Source organism: Acipenser ruthenus, chromosome 14 (genome assembly GCF_902713425.1).
Source record: "Acipenser ruthenus chromosome 14, fAciRut3.2 maternal haplotype, whole genome shotgun sequence".
Classification (NCBI taxonomy): domain Eukaryota; kingdom Metazoa; phylum Chordata; class Actinopteri; order Acipenseriformes; family Acipenseridae; genus Acipenser; species Acipenser ruthenus.
The window spans coordinates 27,488,984-27,496,574 of NC_081202.1; positions in this window are offsets into that span (position 1 = coordinate 27,488,984).

Consider the following 7,591-nt stretch of genomic DNA (forward strand, 5'->3'; position numbering starts at 1 on the left):
ACATTTCAACTAACATCCAGCGTCTTTTTTTTTTTTTTGTTGCCTTATGGAAGGAAATCAAGTTGATAATATGGGGTACGTGTACTGTATGAGTCCCCACTATAAGTGACATCTCATTATATCAACTGATTTAACATTATTAAATAAAACTAGACAAAAAACAATTAAAGAATAATTATGTCCTGATTGTAAAATAAAAAAATTAGCTTCTGTTTAATGTTGAAAACTGTCAATATAAAACAATGTTGTTAATAGTAGGGACCCCTAAACTACATGGTAGTCAATAATACATACCATATATGCCATTCCCATCAATGGATGCTTTTACAGGCATTTACAAAGATATGTCCTCTTTCCGCAAAAAATAATTGTTTTAAAATTAGAAAACAAAAATACTTGGATAGCCTACAAAAAAATATAGAATATACGTAATACAGTGTCTTTTATAGTATACAATTTAAATCAATACTAAAGGCGCCCCATGATCTGTCTCAAAGTAATGGCAACTGGAGCATCTCCCAGTGTTTCCTAGGCTACAAGTCTCATCTTCCCTAAAAGCTTGTGTCGTCTGGAAGGTCAATACGACATCCATTTCGTATGGCAATAGTGTGAAAAACACAACACGAAAAAATTCTTGACCTGAGGACTGTATTGTCATGTACTACCTCAACATTCCAAATGTACGTTCAATGACAAATCGAGCAGAGATGATGGCTCGATATACCTGTGTTCAGCAGGAGTACTTGGGTTACTAACGGTGTCTTAAGCAACGAATACATTGCCCTGCACGCTTCACTGAGTTAGTGCAGCGACCTTTAATGCACCAGGTGTTATATCTTCCAGTATCTCTTTCCAGATCTGCCTGCAGATATAAGCTATAATTTGCTTGCTTAGTCAGAGGCTGTGTATGCATTCGCTGTCTGATGGGCGTAAAAAAGAGACACAGATTTGGAAAATTGTATTTTGATATCTCCTTCTCTCCCTTCGAAGCAGGAATGTTAATGCATGTTCCATTCTCTCTAAAAACAAACGTAAAATTAATAAATATTTGATTTATAAAATATAAATATGGATATGTATATGCACTTACATTTTGTTTTTACATCTCTTGTTTCTCCACATTTTGCTTCCTTTTACCCCTTGATAATTATGCTCTGAATAAGGCTGCCTGATATTTCTCTTTCAAAATACAAATGCAGCGCCAACTTTGCGCCGCATTAAAATAATTTCACAACAAAATGTTAATGACACCATGACTCAAACGTTATGCAGACATTGGTGCTTGCGCTAGCGCTAAAAGACGGCACAAAGTATGGCTCCAAAATCTCATTCCAGCACAAAAAACTTTGCGCCAACTTTGAGCTTCAAAAATCGTGCCCAAACGACCCTTGCGCTTGCAACACCACTTTGTGACAGAATGAAAATCAGGCCCTAGATGTGTTAATGCTGATCCTGCTGTTTGTTCAGTAAATTGTTCACAGTGTGTTCATAAAGTTTATTCAAAGCCTCCTTCCTGGCTTTGTTAGAGTCCAAGAGAGAACAATCCTGTGTTGTTTCTGTGATTATTATTATTATTATTATTATTTATTTCTTATCCTTATCCAGGGCGACTTACAATTGTTACAAGATATCACATTATACATTATTTCACATTATACAGATATCACATTATTTTTACATACAATTACCCATTTATACAGTTTGGTTTTTACTGGAGCAATCTAGGTAAAGTACCTTGCTCAAGGGTACAACAGCAGTGTCCCCCACTGGGGATTGAACCCACAACCCTCCGGTCAAGAGTCCAGAGCCCTAACCACTACTCCACACTGCTGATATGTTGAAATATCATTACTGAAAGCAATCAGAATGAATCCAGTTGTTTGATTTCTTCAACTCGTCATTCAAACCGGAGACAAGTTGCTGTTGTGGTTACTATATTGCTGCTGATAGCAAACACTATTCTTGATTCTTTTTTTTTAATTTTTTTATTTAGTAGTCGCCAATTGATTTTTACCCCGATTTTCTCCAAATTTGAAATAGCCAATTTATTTAGGCTCAGCTCACCGCTACCACCCCCGCGATGACTCGGGAGCAGCGAAGATGAACACACGCGTGTGCCATCAGTGGACCGCTTATTTTCACTCTGCAGGCCCACCATGCAGCCACCTCAGAGCTACAGCATCGGAGGACAAGGCAGCTCTGGGCAGCTTACAGGCAAGCCCGCAGACACCTGGCCAGTCCACAGGGTTCGCGGTGAGCTGGGGACACCCTGGGAGCTCTCGTCCATGGTCGGCAGTGGAATAGCCTGGGCTCGAACCGGCGATCTCCAGGCTATGGGGCGTATCCTGCGCTCCACGCGGAGCGCCTTTGCTGGATGTGCTACTCGGGAGCCTCTTCTTGATTATTTTTTAACTTTATTTGCTATACTTAATTTAAATAGAGAGACTGAACGTTAAGGACAGCGAGGAAGCAGACTTCGTCTACATTGACAGACAACATTCATGAATACTGTATTTACCTATTTTCCGGCAGACTGATTTGGAACGTGATTAAACATAGTTTGAAAGATAACATTCAAGGTCCTTTACCAAAGATTAAGGACCTCTTATTGACCAATCAGGTCAAAGGAAATCTCAATCCATTTTTGAATAGATAGATTGAATGCATAGGACAGCAAGGAAGCAGACTTCAGCCTGATTCGCACAGGACTAAAACTCACTACATAAAACAGGTGGATTTGCGATTTTACATCAGTGAAATTTAGTCCTGTGCGAACCGTGCATTTATTTTTATCCACGATAATTTTCTCAGAGGTCCTTCGACTTTTTTTTACAGGGCATCAGGAACTTTTTAAAATTTCAAACTCAAGCGTCCTGTGTCTTTTTACTCCTGTGCGAATCGACTATGTTAGTGTTATGTTAGGATTAATATAAGCATTTTCGGGGGTATTCGCCTCAAAGCAATACCACCTTTACAATAAACCATAATATAATACTAAAATTGGTACGATCTGTCTTGAGATTCTACAGAAAATAAAACATAATTGGCTACTCTTAAAAAATGGATGCTTTGAACAATGCATTTGAAGATATGTATGCAAATACCATATCACTAAAGGGATGAAATGGTTGTTCTAGCCTTTGGAAAAAGGGTACAATGAAATGAGTTATTTACACCAGGTTCACGGTTTGCAAAAAAGGGTCTTCTTTGGTCACAACTTTCATTTTACGACTTTTCTTGATGAAAACTAATCCATGTCTGAGGACACCTGATTTTTAGTCCAATGCAAATCATGTTTTAGTCTTCACTCTAGGTTTTGTACTAGAACAGAGATTATCTTTCATCAAGCAGAAAAAAATGTTTAATACATGTGTGGAAGGGTGATGGGCAATTCACTGACACACACAGGAGACAGAAGGTTTAATTGACAACACTGCACTGGTGCCCAGTTTTATTATTTTATATATTTTCTTTTAGCCCGCAGAGGGCGCTGTCGTCTGTGACCTGAATACAAGCAGCGGTAAACAGGACCACAGAAATACCAATACTGGTAAACAGTTAAATTCTGGCGCACTCACAGGTGCTCTGAAATAATGAATAACAAAAGGCGAAAGAAAAGGGAAAATAAAACACAGTAATACAACTACAAAATAAAGGTGCTGCTTACGCAGTACCCCCACTGCCGCTAAGCTGGTCAGCTTGGGTCTCCATCTTACGCTGTTATGCACTATACACTGGGGTGGCCAAGGTTCCCCTCCTACTCATACACGTTCCCTTGGATACGTAACAATTTATTTTCTTTCTCTAGGCTGGCTGTCTTCCTCAGCCGTGCTTGCCTATTTTGTTCTCTCGTTCCAGCCACTGGCGTTCCTGCCTGGTCTGTGCTTACACTGGCCTTCTGTGTATTCCCAATCAAGGCCACCCAAATGCATAACCAAGCGCAGTACTTATGGGCCGAGAAATCCCCAAGGCCCGCCTCTCAGCCACTCAGAGAGAGGGAAAGCCAACACACCCTCTTCTCCACCTCTCCGTGTCATCACCATGACTGACAGGCGGATCTTACGAGGCTGCTGCCCTCTTCCTGCAGAACCACGCATGCACCAGTCAGCACAGATCTCCCCTTCATAATTAATAATGATTAATATTTTAGTAACCAATGGCATTGGCTCCCAATGTTTACTGAGCTTTCCACAGACCAAAAGGATAGGTATTTATATTAGCAAATTACAGTTTTCGGTTTTGTTTTAGCAGTGTTTTCATAATTCTAATATAATTGCCAAAAATGGAATGATATTCAAAATAGATACATACTGTATTGTTAGATGACATGTGTTTTGTAGTATAACAAACAAATTATATATTTAAACAAATATTTTTACAGTATAATTCCTTTGAGATTAAGTAATCTCTAGATTGTTTGTAGGTGTTGTTCAAATCCAAGTAGTGAAATTGTTATAAAATGAGGCTGCTGGCTATAGATACACAAAATGTTCTTAGGAGTTGCCAAGACAGAGCCTGTATGTAGTTGTAAAGACTTAATATTTGTAGGATGGGTAACTCTAATTGACATTAAAAAAAATTAACAGCTAACCAAATATGTCTCTGGTCATGGGAGTGTGGCATTTGGTAGATACTAGTCTAGTTTGGATTATTCTTCAAGGACTTCTATGATTTTACCACAAATGCTCCCCAGTCAGGCAAATATTAGGGTTTTTACAAAATGTAGCTACAGTACAGTTTAATGTCAGCGAATGTAACTCCCTCTGGGTACTTTTACAAAAAAAGAGTGAGCTAATACCTCTGTGCACTTCCAATGCAGCTGCAACTCACTAATAATAATGTATATTATTTATTAAAACAACATTATGTTTACTATAATCCAACTGCAAAACACCAGCAAATTCTAAGACAAGGTTTATTAAGGAATTCTTCCAGGATTTCAGAATCTTATGGTACATTTATTGTGAGAGAAACCTAACAGTTAATCATCATATATCTCGCTTGCCTAGATAAATGGGTTTGAAGTCTCTTCAACTTAAGCTTTTTGAAGTTCAAAAACAAAGATGATCAAAACCTCATGTTGAAACCCTGCAAGAATATGCGCCCAACTGGAATAAATCCTGATACAAAACAGGGTAGTTGCCAAAACCTGATACGTAACAAGCCAAGCCCTCAAGGTGGCATCAATTATCAGTCAGAATCTACAGCTGAAACATCTTTAATGCACAATACATCCAAAGACCGATGTCAAGACAGGATATTTGGTATCAGCAGCATATAAAAATATGGAAAGTTTTGTGTTCTGCTCTTTATCATGCTGAAGACCAGTCTTGTAGAAAATACTTCAATTACTGAGTGTGCCCACAGCTACAAACAGAATTGCTAATCTATGAAAAGCTTAATGTGGTGACATTAGTTAAAGTTTACTGCATTTATAATAAAATAAACAGCAGTGCCATGTGGACCTCTTGATTTCTTAAGCTGTTCCTGTAATGTACATGTAATCTTTTTATGATTCTAAAATTAAACTAAATTTTAGTACTATGCAGTCTTTAAAAAAAACATATGCCCCCAGAGCAGAATAGTATGGTTTAGATCTAAGGTTGTAAAATACGAAGATTTAATGTTCTGTCTCTTCTTGAATTATTAGGACCAGGTAATTAATTATTATTATTATTATTATTATTATTATTATTATTATTATTATTATACCCAGGATAATGAAACCAAGCTTTGAAGTGAGCCTCTGTTTCTATTCAACAAAGCCACATTACTTTCTCTGACGGACAGTGTGAGTCATTGGTTTTAGGTGGGAAAACATTTCTTGATCTAACTGTAATACCACATCACCCTTTGATGGCAAGCAGACAAATGTGATACAGTTTCATATTTTGTAGGTACAATCATGTTTATACTAGTATTTGCAGTAAACTTTCATGACCAAAATTACAAGCTTTTTAAATCTAACATCCTGCTGTTAAGTTGGAAGAGCAATAACTATTTTTTACAAAATATATAGTTGTAGGAAGAAAGGGCTCATCTTTTCTGTTTTCACCAACTCAATCTATTAAGAAAGCTGTATGTGTGTGTCTGTGCGCGTAGATTTGTCATTGTGCCAACATAAACAACTTGGGCAACTACCCATATGTTAAAAAAACATTCTGACATCTGCTGGTCACCTCCATTCCTACAACATATATTTTTCTTTATACTAATACTCTCAGCCTTCCTTCATTAATTTCTGCCATCTGACTTACTCTGGTATCTGAGTCCTTATCCACAGAAAAGGGACAATGACAAACATGAAGTCCCCCACTCTGCCTCGTGAACATGCCCTGGAGGGACCACCAATTTGGGGCAAGGGAGCCTTTTAGTCCCCATACCCATCAAATCATTGGCCTCTGTTTTTTGACATTGCCTGCAATTGACAGTGCCATTTATTCTGCATTGTGTGTTCTGTGTGGCAGTTGTGTGATTTATAACATTTGGAACACCTTTCACCCAGGCATCCAGAGAGGAAAGTATAATACATTAACCCAATGTGGTACCATATCATTAAAGTAAAATGTAATTTACGTACAGTTCATATAGCTCTGACATATATACCATTGCTACCTCTAGGTTTGTCTCTCCAGAAATAATTAAAACATGGATATTTTAATTACACTGACAAAAGGCACACACACTATTTTATATCTGGGTCCTGCAACATGAAAGAATGTCCACACCCCAAGCAAGGCCCCAATCAGCTTCATTTGTTTCCACCCAGCAGCATACTGGAAAATTGTGGGAAACTCCTCCTTCTTATTAGATGGCCAAAATGTTCCAATGTCCCAATTCTAATGAGATAACATAGAGGGTCTTTGCAGGAGATTTATCACACTCTTTGATTGACAGCACCAAGATTGCATATTACCTACAGAAGTTGTTGCATTTAGCAAGCTAAATGTATCTTGCCAATCACATTAACATATACTAAGCATCACTATTATGACATATTTATTTACACTATTATGGCATATTTATTTTCGGAAAAAATAAGGTATATAAATGATGGACATTGACTAAATTATTTTGGTTTCTTTTTAATCACTCGATCATTCATCCTTGACCATGACACGCTTCAGTGACTATGACTGAAGCATATGCACTTAATCACCTAATTAGTGAGACAGTTGATTGGACGTTGATCAGAGTGATTTCAGCTGTTGAATTGCAAGCTTGAATAAAAGCAATAAAGAAAATCACAGAAAAACACCAATGCCATGTCTGTCAAGACAGCAGCACCTTCGTGCAATCGGCATGTTGGAGGCTGGACTAGGGCAGCTTATTGTGACTCGCCATCTTGGGTGCTCACAACCAGACACACTCTGTCAATGACAGGCCACGAACTGGGAGACCAAGAGTCACAACACCTGCCCAAGATCGACAGATCATTATGCAGCATCTTCGTGATCGTTTTCGCACTGCTAGTCGAACAGCATCTGATACTGCAGGTCGTAACAATCCACGTATCAGCAGTTCAATTGTAAGAAGGCGGTTACACAGTCATCATCTACAGGCCAGACGACCATACAGGTGTCCGATGCTC